The 22,360-nt window shown below is 41.9% G+C and overlaps 1 protein-coding gene across 1 annotated transcript in view; it reads left to right on the forward strand.

Annotated features, from left to right (window-relative positions):
* The window catches only part of ATXN1 (ataxin 1), a 226,169-nt gene that overhangs the window by 59,836 nt on the left and 143,973 nt on the right, over nt 1–22,360 (forward strand). The window contains exon 4 of the mRNA XM_074899713.1: nt 1,342–1,469. The gene's annotated coding sequence lies outside the window, so the exon portion shown is untranslated. The remainder of the gene's footprint in view (nt 1–1,341; nt 1,470–22,360) is intronic.

The raw sequence follows: 22,360 nt of genomic DNA on the forward strand, positions 1-22,360 counted from the left end.
TGTTTTCTCCCAAAAACACCCAGGGGTGGGTGTGTGTGAATAAACTATGATGTAAAAAGCTGTACTTTTTGAATTTCTGACTGCTTTTGGAAAAGTTGTATTTTCTGAAGTACGTGCAGCCACAGAAGGTTGTGGATAACGTCTCCGTTTCTTAATTAAAAGCAATGGAAAACATTATTCAGAGCCGTCTGTCTGTCCTAGCTGAGGAAGAAAACCAAAGCAGTCTGGCTTACACTCACACAAGGTCAAATCCTTCTCTTTGCTGTGTTGTGAAAGTCTGTTGGCTTCAATGGGGATAGTCACAGGTGTAGCCCTGGGAATGGTTTGTCTTCCAGGCTTTTTACAGAGCAAGAATGAATATAGGTTTTGGTCCTAAAAATTGTTTGCAGAGAAATAATTTGGATGCATGTAATCTGAAGGGGCTGTGCAAATGCAAGACCATGCACTCAGAGGAAAGTGAACTCTGCACTGGCTGGCAGCATTTGCTTCTCATAGTCAGGGGATTTTCCTGCTGACAGAGCCTGGTTTGGAGGCTTACGTACCCAGCTGGCTCCTGGCCTGTCGTGCTGCAGGTATGGGAGAGGGAGGAGGGTGAAACAGAGGGCGGTGAGAAAGTGTTCTGGTGGCAGTACTTGCTGAAAATTCAAAACCCTTCAGACCTTTTTTGGTGATGGTTGAGAATGTCAAAATTGATTGTATTAGAGACCTGCCAGTTTCTCTTACTCACTTGCTTCGTTGCTCCTCCTCCCTTCCTTCCTCTCTCATCAGCCAGACTGGGTGTTGTAGTGCTAATGCTGCATTGCTTCTCTAGCACGGCTACTACTTCCCCCACACCACTACCACAGAAATACTACACTAACTCAGTGAAGATTTAGGGAGTTGGCCATATACGCACTATCAGTGGTAATAACAGTGGTAGTAATAATCGCTCTCCTGTGTAACAGTTTGATACTCTACATGATAATTTTTCTTCTGATTTGTATCTCTGGTCTTTCTTCCATATTCGCCTTCATAAATTTGTGGACTCTGGTATACACTGAATTGTGCTTTAAATGAATACTTCATAGTGTACTATCTTGCACATTTTAAAAATAACATGGTTTTGAGTGGTCTAAAATAGTGGGTTTTTTGGTGTTGTGGGTTTTTTTGGGTTTTTTGTTTTTTTTAAAGCACAGCCCACAGAAGAGTGTTCATGCTGCTTCTGCTGGGGGGAGTTATCACACTTGCTTTAGATAATGAAATATACATTGGAGAAAGGTCAGGGATTTCCCCTGAGCCACCCACCAATTGCTTGAAATGACATTTTCATTCTGAGTGTTTCTTGTTTTGTTTTTGTTTAAGATCCTGGAGCACAGGGGAAAGAGTTTTAAGGCAAAACATCAGAAAAAAAAAGGCTGCAACATCTCCTGAGAGAGAGGGGAAAAAAAGGAGATTTACAGTTACATCTTGAAACACTCATATGATTTGAGGTAAGTGATTGGAGGGTCTTGTCATAAATTACAGTTAGTTTGTAATTAAATTAGTCATTATTTACCTCAGAGTGTTGTGATATTTCTATCAAAGGCAATAAAAACAGATGGGAGAGGGAGGGAGATAACTTTAACAGCAAACCCAAAACAGTGGTAAAAATATGTAATACACTTATCTTTTTGAAAATGAACCCCATGAGGTCCAATCACACAAACAAGCAATCATTCTAACATTTATAAGGGTTAAATCCTGTTTAAATCAATGAGGCCATTCTCCCTGAAAGTTAGGCATGTGCCTAAATATTTCCAAGTTTGGAATCTATATCATATGGGAACTCTGTAGAAGAAAGCTATTGAAGAACATACAACAGAGAGCCAGAAGAATGCATATACAATTCTTTTACTGTTGGTGATAATGTAATGAGTAATCTGACTTTACAGCATTCTTAAGTGATATTTTTGTATCTTATTTTAAACACCTGATTGAAATACCAGGCTTCTTAACAGAGCCTGTAAATTCTACACCAGCTTTAATAATACATCTGCCTTAACTGCTTCATCAGTGTGTCTTTGAACAAGTAAGAGTTAAATGTATAAAGAAAATAATGTCCCCTTTCATAGCTAGAGTTGCAAATTGCACTTGGATATTTGAATAGCAGCCTAACTAAAAGTTCCCTGACTGAGGCTGAATTGTGTTGTCCTGAGTTAATAATTTTTTTTTAATAAAGGCAATCATGAGTTGCAGGGAAAATCTCACCTTTTCCCTCTAGTCTTCATTTTTTTGGTTTTCATTTCTCATTAGAAAAGAATAACCTCTGAGTCTTTTTTTTTTTGGTCTAGTAAAGAGAAAATGTTGCAGTTGTAAAACTTTTAACCACTGAAAATGCTGCACAAATGAAAACTAAAAATCACCAGCCTTTTTCTTAAGTAAAAATGTCAAGTTATTTACTCTGTTCTGCCCCATGAGTGTGCTGAAGGAGACAAAATTACTGTAGACACCTGCAGAATCAAAAAGATCCACATAACATGGAAGAAGCAGGGGATATAATCCTACAAATGTGCAGAATACCAAAACCCTTCAGTTGGTGGCATTTGCAGGCCAGGTTTCAGAAGAGAGGAGAGCATAGCTGGTCCCTGGTGATTGCTCTGCATTTGCTTTGTAGAAATAGAGCTATTAAGTTTCTTTTGAAATCAACTGGCTCGCAGCAGGGAGCTAAATATTTCCTTTCTGGTCAGCGGACAAGAGCCATTACTTGGGAAATTGTAATAGTCCTGTAGGCATTTGTACTGATTTATCCAAAAAGTTCAGAACTTTTGCAAATCCGTGTAGCCTACTCCTTTTTATGTGCGGGTCTTGCACTAGGGACTGTGAGCCCAAACAAGAATACAAGACTTTCAGTAGGAGTCCGAGGCAATTTTTGTAGCTGTGAAATGAGGTATTAATGCAAATCTGTTTGGAACTGGTGCTGTATAGCCTTTAGGAGCTCAGGTTCTTACCCTCCCCTCTCTTCCTATATCCCCGTGGCTCAGGTGGGGAAGTGCCTTGCTCTCTGGAGCGAGGCCTGTTTGAGGCATAGGGTGACAGTCCTGGCCAAACCGGTGAGAGAGGGGGAAGTGCACCGCAGTGGCCTGTGTGTGATCACTCTCAGCCCACCTTTGCTTTTTCTCCATCCCATTCTCCTGATGGCAAGCATTCCTCCTCAGGTCTGCAGAGCCTAAATCAAAATACTTTTATTCATGTCTTTTTTTTCATTGACGTCAGACCAGGATAATATGTGTGATTTTTCTTTTCACAACTGCCTTCTTGTTGCTCTCTGAGGAAGCACATGTTGAAGTTCAGGAGAAGGTATCTTTGTAGCATCTGTGTGGGCTTTATAATAATTTGCTCAGCTCTCTGTTGCAGTCACAAAATCATTGAATCTTTCTTATTTTTCTTTGTATCAGAGAGTGCAGGAGTTCATTGGCAGAGTATTAAAGAAAGGGAAGTTCTTTGCTGGCAAAAGATGCGTTTTAAGATATATTGAATTGTACTGCTACTCCTGCCCTTTCTTGATTTAATTTTTTCAGCATGTGAAGAAATAATGCCCCCTTCTGTGTGCCCGGAGAAGGTCCTGTGGTGTGTGCCAGGGAGTTATGTGGGTGCTGAGCTGAGCAGGCAGAGGGACTGACTTTCTCCTGCGTTGTATTTTTCACTGGAAGTGAATACAGGGGACTGAGCCTGCCCAGATTAAACACATGCCTGTTTTGTTTTGCCTTTCTCTGCTCTTCTTTCAGCTGTCAGCATGCCATATTCAGATTGTCCCCCGTCCATGCTCCTCAGCTCTCCTAAACCATTAGTTTCGTGGAGCTCTTCAACAAAGATGGCATCAGTTTGATTTCCTCCCCTCTCCCCAGCTAATGGAAAAAAGAGGTTTTTTGTTTGTTTGTTTGTGTTTTCCCCTAAAGTCAGCTGCATTAGTTCCCAAAGCAAGTTGTGTTAAGTGGAAAGGAGGCTTTGATAATACATGTGCTCGCTGGAGACTTGCTTAGACGCGCCCCCCCCCCCCCCCCCCAGTATATGGATCTTTTCAATGGGGTGCCTCTGTTGTGAATCAGAAAGTAAGTTCATGGGCTGCCAGACACATAATGGAATTGTTTGTGGTTTTTGTTTTAGTTGTTTTTGTTTTTTTTTTCCTGTAAGTGTGTGTGTGCCTTTGTAAAGAGGAGGTGGTGAGGACAGAGAACAGAGACTTTGCTCTGGGGAGCTGGGAGAGTGCAGTGATACAGGCCAGGGCACTGTTGCGGTGGGACGTGGCCCTGCCTGTGCCGCTGCCAATGTGCCTTGTTCTGCTCAGCTCTGGTGGGCATTACCTGGGACTTGCACTGCTTAGCGTGTCACATGCAAATGGGTGAAGCTTACACAGCCGTCAACTGTGCTGACTGTAAACCACATACGGCAAAATATTAGAAAGCTGTAATATTTCCACCACTTTCCTTAAACCATGTGCATTGGCTTTCAGAAGAGTGATGTAAATATGAACCATGCCAATACTGTGCTTCCTCACTGTGAGGCTATTTATTATAAAGGACGTATGGTATAAGTCATTTTAGTATGGAGTAGATAAGAGCTTGAACCAAAGCCTTGGATCCAAGCCCACCAGCAGCTTTGCAAAAGGCAGGATCCAGATCTGAAGTCAGTGGTTCACACAGTTTCTGGTAGAGTGGTTTTAACTTACTCTGTAAAATGGGAGTAGCCAGAAGTTTTAAATTGAGGCTTTTAAACAAGTTCTTGCTTGTTTCTCACCCACTGTTCTGCTCTGCCTTAGAAGGTTATTGTGGAAGCACACCAGCTATTTTCTCCAAGCCACTGTAGCCAGGACACACCAACTCAGGGAGTGGAGAGGGTCCCCTGTGGTGGTGATTACCGTTATACAGCCGTATGCTTTTTTTCCAGAGGAGTTTTTCTTCTGATAAGTTAGACCTCCCTTCTGGATGAAGGTCTTTGAAGTCATGATGGAGACTTTGGAGTAGTACCTTGACGTTTCACAGACACCAGGAAACAGTTGATCAGCCTGGCATGGAGCAAACCAGGCCACAGTGGCAGGACTCCCCACATCCTAAAAAGCTGTCTCTCAATAACATAGCTGAATTACAGGACAGGAAAAATTACAGCACTGTAGACAAGAAATTCATAAAGCCTAAATTTTTCTTTCCTTGCTAGATTTGGGACTCTGTTCTTACTTTTCCCCTTCTCCTTTGCCCTTGGACACAACATTTTTAGGGCTTTTCAGGCTCTGTGCATTTACTAGAGAGACATCTGGTTGTGTGTTACTTTACACATCTGTTACATATGTTAGAGAGTAAAGTCCAGCACCCAGAGACTTTACATGGATTTGCAGCACTCCCTGTGGGACTTTGAATCCATATGCCAATGAATGGCTTATGAGGGTACAAAAATGCAGTATTTCAGTACACCACAGATATTACTGCAGTTTATTGCATATATATACTACAGTCCCCTTTGTCCTTGGCAGAGAAAAGCTGGTATGGGAAAAATAAGAAGTGCTGGTGAACTGGGAAGTATTCAGATATGGCAGTTTATTTTTCTCCCTCCTAAAAACATCATCTTTCTTGTTGGCAGTCTTGAGAAACAGTTTTTAAGATGATTTGAACATCATTTGAACTTAACTTCAGAGTTGTTGGACTGTGGGGATGCCAGATACCTGAGGCAGGTTTGAGAGCTGAGGCAAAGCTCATGCTTTGCAGTTTTGTCTGGAGAATCTGTACTGTTTACAACCTGTATAGGAAGTATGAGTTAGAAATAAGTATCTTTCATTTGAACAGCGTTTCCTTCTCTACTAACCTCGCTGTTCGGGGTTCTGCATTTCTTTTTCTCTGGTTGCTAGTTTTGCAGATGTTTAAAGTTTGGAGAAAACGTGTGGGTCCTTAGCTGATCTTTTTTCATGACCCATGTAGAGACCAAATTTAATAGATGTTACTTCTACAAATTATGAGCTAGGACTACTGCTCTGTGTGCTGTGCATGCCAGTGAGCAGACAGGCTTAATGGAAGCTTTTGGGGTTTTCTGTTTGCCCTGGTGGGGCTGTGGTCTGTGCTGGCGGTCCTTGGGTAGAGTGGTTGAGAAGAGTGTTGCCGAAAAACTCATGTGCACGTTGTCTCCTGTTATGTTGATACATAGCAGACCAATTGCTCACTATCTAGGGAGGTGAGTGATAGCCATCGTAATGGCAGCGTATGTCAGCCAGTGCTTGGGAGCCTCTTGCTAGCCCACTGTTAAAATCTGTTGGCAGAGTGTAAGAGCAGGCCGGGTAACACAGAGGTTAGTGCAGAGAAGCTGGAATGGGGAAGATTTTACTGAATCTGAGACACTGTGAAAATGCAAATTTGGCACAGGCACGCTACAGCAAGAGGTCGAATGCAGAGCGAGCAGTGCGCTTCCCCTCTGCTGGAGCGCTCGGCAGCCGTAGCCCATATGGGAGCCCTTTGCTGGTGAGCAGCGGTCCTTCGTGCCCCGACAGAGTGGAGCCCCGGGTGCAAGGAGAAGCTGTCCGAGGGCTTGCCAACCCTGCGGCCCACTCACCCTCTGCAGTGGGGACTCCTTCCGCAGCTGGCTGCACTCTCCTCCCCTGGCTCTCTGCAGCGCGGTTGCTGTGGGCAGGGTGCTGCAGCTGCTTTGTTTGAAATGATAATATTTTACGCTGTTACTGTGAAATACTGCAGTATTTTTTGTAATTACGGGCCGCATGCCAGTAACGTACAATAACATTTTGCTCTTCCTGTGCTGTTGCTACTGTAGGCATTCGTTCCAATTTGGGCTGCATTTGCAGTATTTGGTAGGGTTTTTTCTAGACTCTGCTCATTAGCTATTGTGGATATTTTTGGATTATTCATTTCTACCCATGTCTGTCCATACAAATCTATCTCAGAAAGCGCTTCAGAGAGTGGCATTCTCTGTTGAACCAGCAATTGTTGTGGCTTTCACAGAATTACGTTCTTGTGAAAGTATGAGGCAAGAATGAGATGAAAATGAAGGTGAAAATTGCCTTGTAAGTTTATAAACATCTATGGTTTTAAAAATGTTTGAGGCAGATACAAGGATAAGCCTTTCTTTGACCAATGGTAAGCATATTTAGTGCTTAAGTCCTGGTCTGCACCAAGCCGTAGGTGGCTGAAGCCTCTGGGATGGCAAAATCTGGGAGGCACTTACTGTTGTCAGAGCCCGTAATGATTCTCTGCAGTTTGCTTCTAACTATTAATTTAAAAAATTTTATTTCCAGAGGAAAGTAATCATAATTTGGAAGATGGTCAGTAGCATTCATGCCAACGATTGTTTATTAACATTGTCATGGTCTGGAGATGAAATTTTTGTGAAAGGAAAATTAAAGTCCTAGATGTCAGAGTTTGGAGTTTGTCAGCCTGCATGCAGTTTGTTTCTGGAAGGTAGAGGTTGGGTCCAAAAGGAAACGAAAGAGGCACAACACAAAGGAGACAATTAATTTGTTTTCTGGTAAATTTGGAACAAAATACAGTGTGTTATACAAAAAGAAAAAAGAACTGCACTTTTCTCACATGTCATTTTAGTGTCCTTTTACTGTGCTGACTCACCAAACTACTTCAGTTTCAGTCTGCATTTGGTTTAAATTACCTCAGAGGCTTCCATTTGTACCCTGCTTTGTGAAGTACTTCTCTGCTTTTTTTTTTTTTTTTTTGTTCGGCATGTCAACTGGCTTGTCTTTTTTTATTTTCCAGGTTTCTTGTTTTACTAACATTTGAAACCAATCACTCTGTGTGCCTTCTTGGGCCCTGTGATGGGCAAAAGCTATATTGCAGCAACAGATAGAACAAGGAGTGAATCACTGCTTTCTGCCTTTCCATTAGATTACCTAAACCACTATGCATAAATATTGCTTTATGTATGATACAGAAGCATGATTATCTCACTGCATTGACGGAACAGTGCTGGAAGTGAATATAATAATTCTTCTATTACATCTTTAATGAGCTACAATTAAAAATAGTGTGTTGGCGTGCCAGAGTAGATGTGCTATTCTCAGAACTTTATTGAAGCCAAGCAACTTAGTTGACATTGTGTTGTTCTGAAAACCTTAAGAATTAAACAGCAGAAAAATCTGCTTTGCTAGGTGAAAGTTAACTGTCCAGTTAAATTGGTCCACTAAACAGATTCAGGTCTGTACTGAGTATGAAAGCCTGCTTTTTGTCTGTCTTTGAGGGTGAATTTTTTACTATATAGTAAAAAAAAATCATAAAGCAGCAGGTTGCTACAGAGCTCCAGGTAGGTCCCATGTGTCTTGACACCTGTGGCAGCAAGACTGAGTCACAGATAGCACAAAGCTGTAAAGCCTAATACTCTCAGTATTCAAAAGCACACCTACGTAGAAGTTTAATTTCAAGTGCCTCTTTTAGCTCTGGGTTTTTTTTTTCCCTCCAAACTAACAAAATCTAAGAGTCATTCTTAGAATTTTTTAGGGAAAAATTTTCTCAGCATTTGTGGCTTTGTGAAAGATTGACATCACTTAGAGATCAGAAAATAGCACTGTCAGTTTTAGCTTGACGGCATTCCATTCTCTGTTCCAAAAACCTGATGAATAACAATGGATGAGTCAAAGATTTCTTGGAATTTTCTCTTTTTTGGTCCCCCCCCCTTGTGCAATTCCATTGCCATTTTTAGCATGGAGGGTAATTCTCCAAAGAATGTCTGTGTGCTTGAACTGTGATTTCTTGAAAATTCAGAACAAAGTCGTGTCAGATGACAGAAATCATTGCATGTTTCTGTACATTTTGGTAACATTATGTGAGCTTTTTGAAGAATCTGCAGTAAAACGCAGGAGGTTTGATAGAGAGGTGTTGCTTCTCTGTTTCAATAGTATGAGGATCTTCCTATCATGTGTTTCATTATGTTGTGATGAGTTCTTGCTTAATTATTTTCTGTGTTTTATCAGCTGTGCTCAGGGAAGTTGCCTGACAAAATAAATTATCAGTGGATTTAGGAGGCTTGGACCAGCTTGAAACACTTGTTGAACCACAGCATCCTTCTGTCTTTGCCTTAGATTTCTGTGTGAAAAGCAAGGATTATGTCTCTTACGTATTTTAGCACAATGTTAAGAGTAGAAATATTAAGGACACAGAATTGTTCGGGTACTACTGTTACCTAAGTGATGTGGTATGTTTAAGATAAGCAGTGTTGTCAGCCGTTCTTGGCAAAATCACTGGGGTTACGATAAGTGAATTTTTTAACTCTGAGTTTGTGGGGGTTTTTTAAACTGCAGAAGTGGCTTGTATCAGACATATTCTGACCTGTCAGAATGAATGTGTGAAGTATGAAGCTATATGAAGCTGCTGAAAAATGTGAGGGGGAAACAGGTTAAAGTGATTGTAAACGGAGGATCTGTACATTTTTCTTCTGCAATAGATAGCTTGTATTTTACTTTAAAATAGCCAAAAAAAAAAAAAGATTAAAAAAAAAATTTGTGCAAGTGTCCCCTTAAGAGCTGCTGTGTCAAATTTGAAGAATGATTTGAATTCAGTCATTAAAGTGTGAAATGGAGGGATTTTAGTTCTGCTTTAAATTATGCATCTCAAATTAACCTTAGCTGCAGAGTCTCTGCTGACGCCCCCGTAATGACACATTATTGGTACTAATGGCTTCTTTGTGACTTGAGATACAAACAGACATCCTAGACAGAAACATTTCGGCTTTGAACTAAATAAGACACATGGGGTGCATTTCTGCCTTGGGTTTCTAGTGACAAAGCCCTGCTCTCCTGGCGGCTGGTGCTCATGAACTCTTCTTTCCAGCTTTCATGCACTGCTCCTCATCCTGGCAGGCAAAGGCAGCGGAGTGAAAATCTGCTTTGCAAGCTTGGAAGAGCAGGAGAGCAATAAATTTGGAGTGAGCGTGGAGTCCGGCCAGAAGCCGAGCATTGTAGAGAACCAGGACAAAGACTGGGATGTGGGCAGTGGAGGGGAGGAGGAACTTCCAGCCCATGATAATCTTGGGAGGAAAAGGACCCAAAATCGTGAGGGAAATGGAGAAGAGATGCCAGGATTTAAGGAGGAAATTGCTAAATAAGGGAGGGGTGAGATTAGTAAAGAATACAAGCAGTAGTGGTTTGTTAACCCTTTATGTGCCCTGCTGACATGTAAAAGGGACATATTTCTGGAGTTCTGTGCACTTAAGTCTTCCTTCTGAAACTCACCATCATTGTTTGAAAAACTTCACCTCGACCCTGAATTTCACCTAGGAGTTTTGCAGCTTCTTCTGTGCTACTGGTTTCTCTCCTGGGATGAGAGGCATAGTTACTATGTGCTGCTGGGCAGGCCGCCTGAACACGACTGTGAATGAGTGCAAAAGGCATAGCCTGGGGAGCTACCTCAAGAAGATGCACAGTTTTAAGTGTTGATGAAAAAGGAGTGACTCGTCAAGTCAGGCCCAGAATTTAGACCCTGGCTTCTCTTCCCCAGGATACTTACTAGCTCATTGTTTTATCCTCATATTCTCAGTGGGATGTCAAGATGTGCCTCCCCTTCCAAGCCGCAGCTTCGGGAATTTGCTTGTTGGCTGTAACAGGAGTGATAGAGAGGTGCTCCTGCCCCATGGCTGTGTCATGTGGTCTGTTACAGGCTGTGTGACATGGTGTGGGTCTGCTTTCAGCACAGAATGCTGGGGACTAAGTAATGTTGCAGTATTCTGGGTCCAATGCAGAATGGCAATTTAGTATGTAGAATCAAATACAGAAAAATATTCGGATGCCTCCTTTGTATTCTTCAAAGGAACCACGTTCTTGAACTGGGACCCAAGACTTTTTTTTTTTTAAAAAAAGTAGATATGTTATACATCACATTTATTGATGCATTAGAGATATTTGTATGAATAATTAAAACACCATTTAAGATTGCCACAGTAATAGAACAGAATGCATTCTGTCATTTTTCTTTTCTGTTCCTTTCATTTGATGAATTTATTGATTTCTTCCATTAATTTAGAGTAGGTATCCTAAACGCTCTTGCAAATTAGCAAGGCTCAGCTTTACATTAATAAGCTGTTGAGAGTTGTAATGCAATGAAAAGAAGTCAGAATTTGAGAATACAGGTCTGAAAAATTGTGGCTTAAAACACATATCTAGTATTTTGCATCAAATAGGTTTGTAAAATATTACAGCCTTTGTTTGTCCTAATTGTTAATTAAAAAAAATATTCATTTCATATTCATTATGAATAGCCTAATAGCACATAGGAAAAAATGGAAAATAAAGGCAACAAGCTACCTCAGATTTTCCATTGTATTTGTGGTTAACCTTAAGCTAGTTGGAGTCAGTGGGAATATGTTGTGTGAATTGGAGGGCAGAACTTCACTGTTAAAGAGACAGCAGTCCTTCGGAAACCATGCATGAAAAAAAAAAAACCTTCTGAAACTGAGGTCTGAAAAACAGACAGGTGTGATCTAAGAGACCTGAAGTAAAAACTGTATTATAAATTCCATGTGTATGTGCACACAAAATCTTTTCATATTTATTAGTTCACATTTCTTCTGATTATGTCCTTGATTATTCCTTATTATTTACATTTAATTCATTAACCTGTTTTCTACATTTTTTTCCTACCTTTAGAAATACCTGGTTTATGAATATGCTAGAATGTATGTTAAGTATGAACACTTAACAGTTGTTGGGTCAGTGTTGTTATGATCCTTTTTCACGGCTGTGTTTCTGTTTTCCAGCCACAATGGACAATTTGTCGTAACACTTAAATTAGTATCATATGTTTTGCTTGGTACTATTGTTTTAGCCATGCTTGGAATATGTGTTTTCATATGTATTTTGGGGCTCAGTTTTGGATGCAAAATGTGATGACTGGTACTGAATGATACTTAATCCATTGGGTAATCTTCTGAGTTTTTGTGACATGTCATGTCTGATGCTTTGCATTGACCTTCTCCTCCTTGTACATCTTGCTGTGTACTGTGAGTTTATTTGTCATTGTATACATTACTAACATCTTGGGAATTGTAATCGATGACTAAAAAACAATATAAAATACAGTGGGTTCTCAGAATGCATTTATTTTTTTTTCTTGTATTGTTTGGATTGGATAGGGTCTGAGTTGGGTGTGTTTTGTGGTTTTTGTTTTTTTTTTTCAGCTGAGTGTTTTTTCTTTTCATTGATGACCAGTGGGAGGAGAGCAGTGCTGTCAATCAAGGCCTCTGCTCATCGCCATAAGCCTTGTACTAATAGCAGTGCATACTTACTTCTTAACTAGCATTTTTCTAAAGTTTTGCAAACAGCAGCTCATCCTTTGTAGTGTCTAGCAGCTCCTCTGTGCATGTGCCATCCCAAAACAACATTTTGTTTGGGGCAGGGGTTAGCCCCATGCATTGCACGTGCTGTTGGCCACCTCTCTTGGGAGGCAAGAGTGCCGTCTGAGGCACATGCTTCTGCCTATCAGTTACCAGTGATGTCCAAGATTTTGCTGAGGAGAAAAAGTTGGTCTGGCTATGAACACGGCCACTCCTTAATCTAGGTTTTAGCCCTGGTTCTACAGAATGGTTACTGCTCCATGCTTAATTTGCGGTGCCTTGATCTGTTGCCATAATACAAAGTGAGCTGTAGAAACTGTCTGCTGCACAGGGGGGATGTAGAATAGCTGTCTCAATATGGGAAGTGATGTATGAAATTGTTACACTTACTGTTGTTACATGTAACACCTACAATGACTATAAATGAAGGATATGAGAGTGGAAAAAAAATCGTATTATTTCAGTTAGTTTGTGCATATTTGACAGCCCTCTGTGTATAGTCAGTTACATAATTTCCTGGGATAGTCAGATTTCTCTTTATTTGTGTGCCTCTTTCTGTCAGCAATAAGGAAAGAAAATACATTAAGGATCAAAAAATATGTCTGTAAAGCCAGGAAAAATTGTCAGCAACCTCAAGAAGAGATCTGAGTACGTGGAACTGCTTTTGTCTCATCTTCCAAAAGCAACTCAGTTCTGGAATAACAGTGCCCTTTTGGGCTATACTTCAAGATGGTGTGATTGTACTCATGAATTACAAGGATCGATAGCAAGCCCAGCACATCCTTTCTTTTCATGACAGGTTCGTGGATTGCCATTAGAGCAATAATAGTGCACTGGTCAGCATAAACACCAGAAACAGTAATCATGGATTTTTGTCTCCATCGCAGCATATGTTTAGGGTTACACTGTTTGTTGTGGTGGGTTTTACCCATAGTCCATGGGGAAGGAGAGATGTTTTTCCCCATTTGCCTTCTCCTCTCCCTTGCCTTTATGCTTCCACCTTGAGTTGGGGCTGAGCCGTTTGGTGTTATTACAAGGGCAGAGCAGGACAGGGAGAGCATGCCTAGCCCAAAAGGGTGAGAGAATAGGTCATTTTGAGATACCAGTGTTCCATGAGGTGTGCGTTTTGCTGTGTATCCTGCTTAGGAGCAAGTAAAGAGCAAGGTTTTCCCTGGGTGTGTGTCAGCATGCTGCTGCGTCGGGGCTGTGGTGGAGCTGAGCGCGGAGTTTCTTTTCCTCAAGGGAAGGCCTGTGCTTTTGCTGTGTTTTGGCAGCCCTACATGGCAGTGAGTTGGTAACCTGTGTGCGTGTTGTTTTGTTTTTTTCATCTGCCTTTCTAGGTTAACTGAAGCTCTGTGACTTTTTAACCCATTGTCCATAGGCTGTTGTTTTACAAGCTCATTAAGGTGGCCAGGATGGCAATGGCAGCAGTCCTGCCCCCCCACCGTGGGTACTCATTAGATGGCTTCCTTGTGCTGACATAAGCGTTGTATAGTCGTGCTCTGAGCCAGGTCTGGGAAAGGAGCCAAGTCAAAAATAATCCCTTAAAAAAAAAAAAAAAAAAAAAAAAAAGGTATGTTTTCAGCAGGATCTATTCCCAGATCTAGCTCACCTTCACTTTCATGCTGGCCTGGAAAGCGTGAGGGTTTGTACTTGCGCAGGGGGAGGTAGGGATGAGCAGTAACGGTGAGGTGGCCGAGGGTGCTGCTGCTGGCGGCAGGGACGGTGCCTGCTTGTGTGGCATCAGCCTGAGGAAACGGGGCTCTCGTGAGTGTGCTGCCTGTCTTTCCTTGAGCCTGTCAGCCTGGCTGCGCTTCCTGAAACTTCTGAAGCTGCGAGGCGGTTCTGGCCAAATTTGACTGAAAGGTGGTGTTTGAAGGTGTGAAGACCTCCTGAGCTCGGCAATACATGGCAGCTGGTAGATGTACCCAAAGCAACTCTCCCCAGTGATAAAAAGCTGTTATCAGGGGCTCAGCTGCTGACCTCATCAGGCCTCCTCTTGAGGTACCATCCTGCTGTCCCAGTTCGGGTTGAATTACGCTCATTTTGGGGTGGAGATGTGTGTCAGCTAAAGAGCTGACTGGAGTACAAAGTGCTGCTCTCTGGGAATGATTGTTCATTGCAAGGGGCAGGAAAAATTAATCTCCCTGTGTCCTGACTGCAGTGAGGGGCTCCACTTCTAGTTGTGGGGTGGGAAGGTTTTTCATTTGTTTTCTCTGTTGTTTTCGTGGGTTTATTTTAATTCCCTCAAGGGATCAAAATCAATGGAAGCTGGGGCAGTTGGGAGATGAGATTCCCTTCAGTTTTTGTTTATGTGGCCAGCTATTTAACTCTAAAGCCAAACAGGTCTTTCTAGCCCCACCTCTCTATAGCTTCCCTTGAACACCAGGTGACATCTTTGTGCCTTGTGAGTCCTGCTTCCATCCCCACGGGACTGTGCTCCTTCTTTGGCCGGTGTGCATGGGTTTCACCTGCACAGCCTGCCCCACTGCACCGGCAGCCCTGCTCTGCACCACCGCTGAGGAGCTAATATGAAGACACACATTGTGGTTTCCTGCTATTTTGCTTTGTAACCAGTCCACTGGTAAATATAGCTTGTGTGTGGTTATAAATTCATTCTCTCATTATGGGTGGTGGTTGTGCAATAATTATGTAGAAATTACAACCAACGATTGTTGTGGATTTTTGTTGTTGTTTTGTTTCTTTCTTTATTTTTGTGCTTGACATGCCTTGCAGTGGGAAGGGTAAACTTTGATATCTGCCCTAACTAAGAACGGGGCCACAAGCAGGTGTCAGGATTTGGCGTGGGCACAGGCACTGTCTTGCAGGCTGCTGACTTTTATGTGGCTCCCTTTGCACGGCTACACAGGCACTGCAAGGCAGATTGGAACCTGTGCTATTCAGACACCTTTTTATTCTTGCTTTACTCTGTGGGCAGACATGCTGTCCCTCCCTGCAGGTTTGGTACTGTACATGTGTTTATTCTGAAATAAGCCCCTCCTGTCTCTTTGGAGGTGTCAGTGGTATGCTTCCTGAAGCCATCGTATCTGTGGCTGCTTCCAGTCCAGCTCTCTGGGCAGGGTCCTCTGGGTCCTGCTGCCCAGCCAAGGCCACACTCAGGCCAAGGCAGAAATGCTCAGGTCCTCCTCTGGGGAGGTCTTCCCTTGAGATGGGATCCGTCCTGTGGTCTCTCCCTCTGTTTGGATGTAGAATTAAAATAAGGGTGGGGTTTCTGTTGTTTTTTTCCTCCGATTCCTTTATTTTAAATTCCAGTCAAGCACATCCAGAACAACACTGCTTGTCCCTGCTGAGTTCTCATTTTCCTCCCATCCCTACTCTAATTTTACATTATCCCCTGCGCTGTGTTTGCAGGCCATATGTGTCCTTTGAACTCTGAAGAAGCTGTGCCAAGGGGAAGCCTTCCTCTCCTCCCCTCCTCCTGTTGTGGAGCCGCTCTTAGATAATTGCAATTAGTATACAATGCGGAGCAAACCCAGAAGTGAAGTTTGTGGGTGAGTGTCTGCACATTTCCTGAGAGCTTCAGAAATGCTTGTGCTCAGTCTTTGCTTTTGCTCTTTAAACCTGTAGCAGTTTCTTGAGTCTGAAACAGTCGCTCCTGCTCTGGGAGGTGTTCATAACCCAAATTTGCTTACTGTGCCCCTGGCGAGGCGCGGGGATGGCTGGAGTGGCTGGCAGGGTGCCACAGCTCCTGCAAGGCCTCTGTGCCGAGGAAGGTGGAGCTGCCCATCATTGTGTTAACAGCGCTTGGCAGAAGCAAGGCAGGGGATTAAGTGGCTTCACGAGCGTGCTGTAGTAGGACGAGTCCTTTAGCTGTGTTCCCAGGGAGAGGTGGGCATGTTGCCTGCTGCAGGCTGATAAGAGTGGGAAAGGTGAATCTCATCCCATTGAACAAAAAGTGAGGGAATTGTTGTCATTCAGGAACTGCAGAGAAGGGTGTGCTGCTGGGCCATCGTGCCCCCACGGCTGCCATGCAGGGGGCTAGCATCAGCCACCTGCTCAGTGGGAGGGATTGCTGTCATCTTGGGCTTCAGTTTTCCAGGGGGATGTCCTCCTGGAGCAGGGTGACAGGTGCCTTTTGGCTCCCTTCCCGTTTGGCCTCTGAGAAGTGCCTTCTGCGTTAAATCAGGTGTCTGACCTCATTTCTCGAAGGAGTTTTAAATGGGGAGAAATAGGAGTATTAATTAGTGCCTCATTAAGTACTTGTAGTCAAGTATAATAATTTTCTTGAAAGGATAATGTATTAGATGAATAAAAATACTCTCCATTAAAAAATGCATACAAAGTAATTTTAAACCACAAAGATTATTGTACATCTCTGAAAACTTAATGTGATTAAAGTAAAATATATTTGATAAATTTAAAAGACCCTGTTAGGCTGTTTAACTTGTTGATCTCTAATTAATTATTCTCAAATCTAATGCTTCAGGACTTCAACCTTACCTGCAGGGACAGGAAATAAATTTTAGGTTTCAGTTGTGGGTGTGGTGGTTTTCCTTTTCTTTTTTTTTCTTTTTTTTCTTATTTTCTTTTGTGACATCTTTCTTGGAGATTGGCCACAATGAAAGATGAGTCCCTAGACAGGGTAGAGTGGTGATCAGAAATGATACAGAGATTTCTTTGACAGGTTTGATTTATGTGACTTACACTTGTGCTGATTTCTAGAGTTGAAGCCACGAAGAAATATTTTCAAGGATATTTCCTCCTGTCCCTTTTGTCAGTGACATGGTATAGGTCATGTCCATTAGGATCATGTAGGCTTCCTTCGGTTTTTTTGTATGACTTCACACAAGTTAAATTAATTTTTTTCCACACATAGTTTGCCCCTTAGATTAGTTTTGGATTAGGCATTTCCTTTACTCTCCTGAGCTGCTTCACGTTCAACTACTTAATGAGAATTGCTCTCTGTGTTGTAAAAGTAAATGGTGGGAGCTAGAGACATAACCCAGATCTGTGGGTTTGCTGTAGTCACTGATGAAGTTCATGCATGTATTTAGGGAGGATGTAACCCAACGGTAAGAAAACTCACTGTAAAACTGAGCAAATACTGGGTTTACAGCAGCCTATTTAAAAAACTTTGGGGTTTGTGGCATTAGGAATGCAGGCACTACTCACTGGTCTCATGAGAAACATTGAAGTGTTTTATTTCCTCTTGCTTGCCATGTTCCCTTGGTAGGGATACCTGCAGGGGAGGTATCTGGTACCTGAGTCCCCCCAAACACTTGTTCCTTTAACAGGTCTGCGGTACAGATTCAGGGAATGCTAGCAGTCAGTTCTCAAGGTTTACTAATTTACTATTTTTTATGGTTTAGGTACCCAGGATCTATATGACCTTTTGAAAATATTATTAAAAGTTGTCCAGCAGGCTAAAATATACTATCTGGGAGTTTGGGTAACATACCATGTTCTCTCAGGTGCCTTCTGAACTCTCAGGCTTTTTGATGATGACTGCCAGTTTTCTTCCATCGTGAGTCACATCTTTAAGTATTCTCCATGTCTAAGTGGACAACTTCTGCATCTGGTTCTCCACCCTTTTAGCTTTGCTCTCCTTGTCCTATTGCATCTTTGCCAAGCTTAGGCAATTGGGGTGATAGCTGCTGCCTTCTAGCCATAGCAGCCTTGATTTCTGTTGTATCTAAAAGTGCTTTTCTCAGCAGAGCCATTACAGGCACAGTGCCCTGAACAGTCATCTCATTCAGGCAGTGTATGTGTGAGAAAGAGATTTTCCTTGTCTTTGGGACACTTGCAGAGCCTGCAGTGACTGGATAATTGCATATTGAAGGTTTTGAGACATCTGTCCTTTTGTTTTGAGAAGATGATGGTGGCCAGGGCTCCTTGGTGGTATATGAAAATAGTTACAGGAGATACCTTAGAGTTCAAGGAGCTTGTCATCTGTGTGGAGCAGTGCTCCCATACATTTTATGTGAGCTCTGTTGTTATACAAAGAGCCTTCCAAGATGAATGGTTTGTGCTGCCGGAATGTTCCAATGTATGATTAATAGTCTTACTGGTCTTAAATGAGACCAAATCTGTCTGTTGACTTACCTTAAAAATCCTCTTAGTGCAAATGATCTCATTTTCAAAAACACCTTCTAAGGTTACAACTCTAATGTGAGCACCCAGCTGGCCATGGTTGTGCCTGCACCATGGCTGCTGTGATGACACCTCCAGGTGCAGTCATGTAGATGTGCCTGTGCGAGATCCATTTTGCATGTCTCCTGGTGTGCCAGTTACCTTCCCTTGTTGTTTGTGTGTGTTTTCCCTGCCTTTCGCAGAGGACACAATAGGCCTTTTTTTTTTTTTAAATTACGATATTGCAGATATAAATCTGTAAAAATTGCAAGGGCATGACAAAGAGTAGATCTGACCGATGGCGCTGTTAACTTTTTCCTAGTATTTCCCTGGAATTCTAGCTGAAATCGTCCCTCAATACAAATAGGTTATTTGCAAGGAGCTCTGTTTAAGCTAGCAAATTATTATGGCAATGTGTGAGACTAACCGTACCAGAGAATAAAGAGTGGTGCAGCATTTATGATGATAAAATAATTTCAGGTCGTGTCTTTTTTTCTTTGTGTATTTTTTCTTTTATTACTGGTGCTAAAATGGCTCTTGCAGCGCAAGTGAGAAAACCAGACTGAACCTCCTGTTTTTTTGTTGGGCTCCCAGCTGGAAACCCCTCCCTCGATTCTCCATTGATAAAAGTGTCACAAAGGGAATCTAGAGCAGAGGAATAGGCGGAAATAGAACAATATGAAGTCTTGGGCTTGAATCACAAAAAGAGTCAACTAATGTAGATACAGTACTGGACGAGCTGCTGCTCCTTTCATGATGAGGTTCATTTAACTGTGGTCTTAGCATTCATGGCTGCCCTCAAAGCCAGGTAACAAATCAGCTATTTATTGTCTTTTTACTGCGGAGGCTCTTTAAAAGGATATTGCAGAGCATGTTCTTCTCTCCCTTTCTACAGACAGCTTTAGCTGACCTTCAAGAATTCAGAGTCGCAACAGGGGCCAAAAACCCTCACATACAAGAATGCTTTTAGTGTTAATTTATAAAATACGTCTTTCACTAATAAAATAAAGGTGTGACATTTATAGAGCTCTGATAAGGAACACTGCAGTAGAAAAGGCCCAGGTCTCCTACTGTTCAAATTAAGAGCAGCTGATTTCCATGAGAGAAGAAGCAGGCTTGTTAGATGCACAGGTTAACACAAGCACTCAGGTGTTCCCATGATGCTCAAAAAAACTTGCAGGAATATTTTGTGAGTATTGAGAAATAACTTCGTAGGGGACTTGTTTCAGTTAAGTTATTGAGGGTACTTAGTGCTCCTTTAGAGTGTTTGGAGGGGGAAGATTACTTGGGCTTAGTTCCATTAGGTGGTAAGTTTATACTTTTTCTGTGACTTTCTTAGCAGTGTATCTCTAAAGCAACAGCTTCTCTATTTCTGCTGTGTTTAACCTTTGTGTTAGGGTAGAAGAGCTGACTGATTCTGTGTGGTCACCACCATTGTGCGGTGTAGGTGTCTGCCTGTGATGGTGGTAAGGAAGGGGCTTGGAAACACCAGTGGATAACAACCGGTGCATCTCTTGCTGTGCTGGATGCTGCAGGGAACGTGATGGTCTGTGACCCAGAAAGCTCGATCCTGAGTGAGGCACCGATCTGCTTCCTGTAGCTGCAGTGGGAACAGCGGATGCTCATCACCCCAGATCAGTGTGTAGCACCCTGCTTCTTGCAGACCTTTTAGATCTCTTGAGTTTTACTGTGAAGGACTGTGGTTGACCTCTTGGCATATCTTCCCACACGAAAGCGTTGCTATTCTCCTTCCCGCCTGTTCTCCTCTTCTCTTCCCCCCCCCCTTTCTCTTTTCCGGTCTTTCTTAAATTTGCTAAAATGCCACAGAGCTGCACACTGAAGTTCTGTTTCCTTGTTCTGACAGTTTATTGTGATGGGGTAACAAGAACACACACAACTATTGGAAGTATGGGATGATGATGTAGCAGGAATCTGTTATATAAAGAGCAAGTAAGTGTGATACAGTTGGCCTGTTCATATGTTACTGCAAGGGTATAAAGGAAGGTATGTGAAATAGTAAATGATCGAGAAAGAAGACTGGAAATAGTGTTTGGATGTAACGGACGTTACTGATCTCTTCATCCAATCCTATAGATCAGAGCTGTTGTAATTCATGCTGGTTTTTCTCATTAAATTTTTATTGGGCTATCCTTCCTTTAAACAAAAAAAAAGGAAATGCAAGAGGCAAAAATACTTTTAGCTGAAAAACAGTGAGTAAGAATAAATCATAGTGTGCTACCTTAATAATGCTATTAAAAAGTTTCTTTCCAGTGAAACAGACTGAAACCTAGGAGGAGTAACTGATTGCTTTAAGTGATGTAATTTGTCTAGCATTTTGACTCCGCAGGAGTTTTTTCTTCTTGTCAGTATAGGGAGATAAGTCGGTAAAGTAGGGTTTCTTACTGCCGCCATTCTGCTCAGCATGCTATTTCCATGCAGAGGGATGGACTCTTCATGCCTATGCCTTATTTGTTGTAATGTGCCCTTGCCTAAGATACGTACTCTGTGTATGAGTAAATATGACAACACAGGCCATTTATTTTATTGCTGTTTTGTGTAATATGCAGTAACTGCATGCAAATACCATATACAGCAGAAGAAAATGCCAGAAGTCAATTCTTACTAGATTCTAAATGGGATGCTAGTTGGTGAATGATTAAAAATAAAGCTACTCTGCATTGTCCTTAAGAGACTCAGATTTGGAAAAGGCATGTTATCTGTAATAGTGGGCAGAGCATCCACTGAATCGGAGTGTTTTGGTTTAAGAAAGGGCTGCCAGACATTGAAGAGGGGGGAAGCGGTATTGCTTTTTAATGCTCTCGGTGCCAAAGAAGCAGAATAAGGAAAGGGGTAACATTCTGAAGGTGGATTTTTTTCTGTTACATAAAAAATAAGACATTTGTCAGAAATTATGACAATTTAGTTGAGTGTTACGCTTTGGACAATTGTAACGCTAATAGGGTGGAAGCAGTATAAGCAGTAGCTACAATTATAGCCGCAGTTACTAAGAGAAATCTAGGTTCTGTTATTTGAATGCAGCATTCACTGCCTGCCTGAAAGGCAGCAGTATCTTAAAGAGGCAGGGGAGGGAGTTTGTCCTCTTTTTATTTTATTGTCCACCTGCTTTTTTTGAGAATGCTTGTGTGTGTGATTCATCAAGAGGTCAAATTCAGTCTTTACCTTGCATCCGGTTTAAAGAGTTTTTAAAAGAGAGTAAGTATGCATTTTAAAAAGTATGTATATAAAAAAGTATCAGTATGAGAGCAAAATGGAACTGTTGAGCTTGTATTCCTTGTAGCCCACTAAAACTTACAGGTCATGCACAAATTATTCAAAGGGTAATTTCCCTTACATTTGTCATCAGGTTTCTTAGTATTGTGAGCCATTATTTGCTTCCTTTCAGTGATATGTCAATGAACAGATTTCTTTGTAGATGTGACTGAATTTTATTCATTAGAGAGATTACAACACACAAACAGTTGTGCCTTTAAAGTACTGGCATTTAAGCTGTTTGTAAGGAATGTGTTTATGCTTTGGATAGAGATCACTTGGTGCTGGTGTTAGTCAAATTAGGGCTGAAGTCATGGAAATCTTGACTTTTCCCTCGCCTCATGAATCCTGGCAATTTAGTGTGTATGGCAAGCACCTCACTCACTGCAGTTTCCAAATATAAACAGATGGTGTGCTCAGGAATACCAGGACACAAAAGATATTATTAATACCGATTTTGTCTTCTGTATCTTATAAATGAAAAGGACATGTGTATGACTGGTATAAATTGACATATTCCCATCAAGTGAAGTTATGCCAACCGAGGCGAAATGGGAATTTGTCCTCCTGGCCACAGCTTTTAAAGAAAATGCTGGAAACTGCTTGTACAGTTGTCTCTGTATTTGTGTTTCTTCTGTTCTTGTATACTGTCTCTGTGGCAAAAGGTGTTCTCTAGTCATCCTTTTTTTCCAGGTGACCAAACATGCTTTTCCAGCAG

Source organism: Athene noctua, chromosome 2 (genome assembly GCF_965140245.1).
Source record: "Athene noctua chromosome 2, bAthNoc1.hap1.1, whole genome shotgun sequence".
Lineage (NCBI taxonomy): Eukaryota > Metazoa > Chordata > Aves > Strigiformes > Strigidae > Athene > Athene noctua.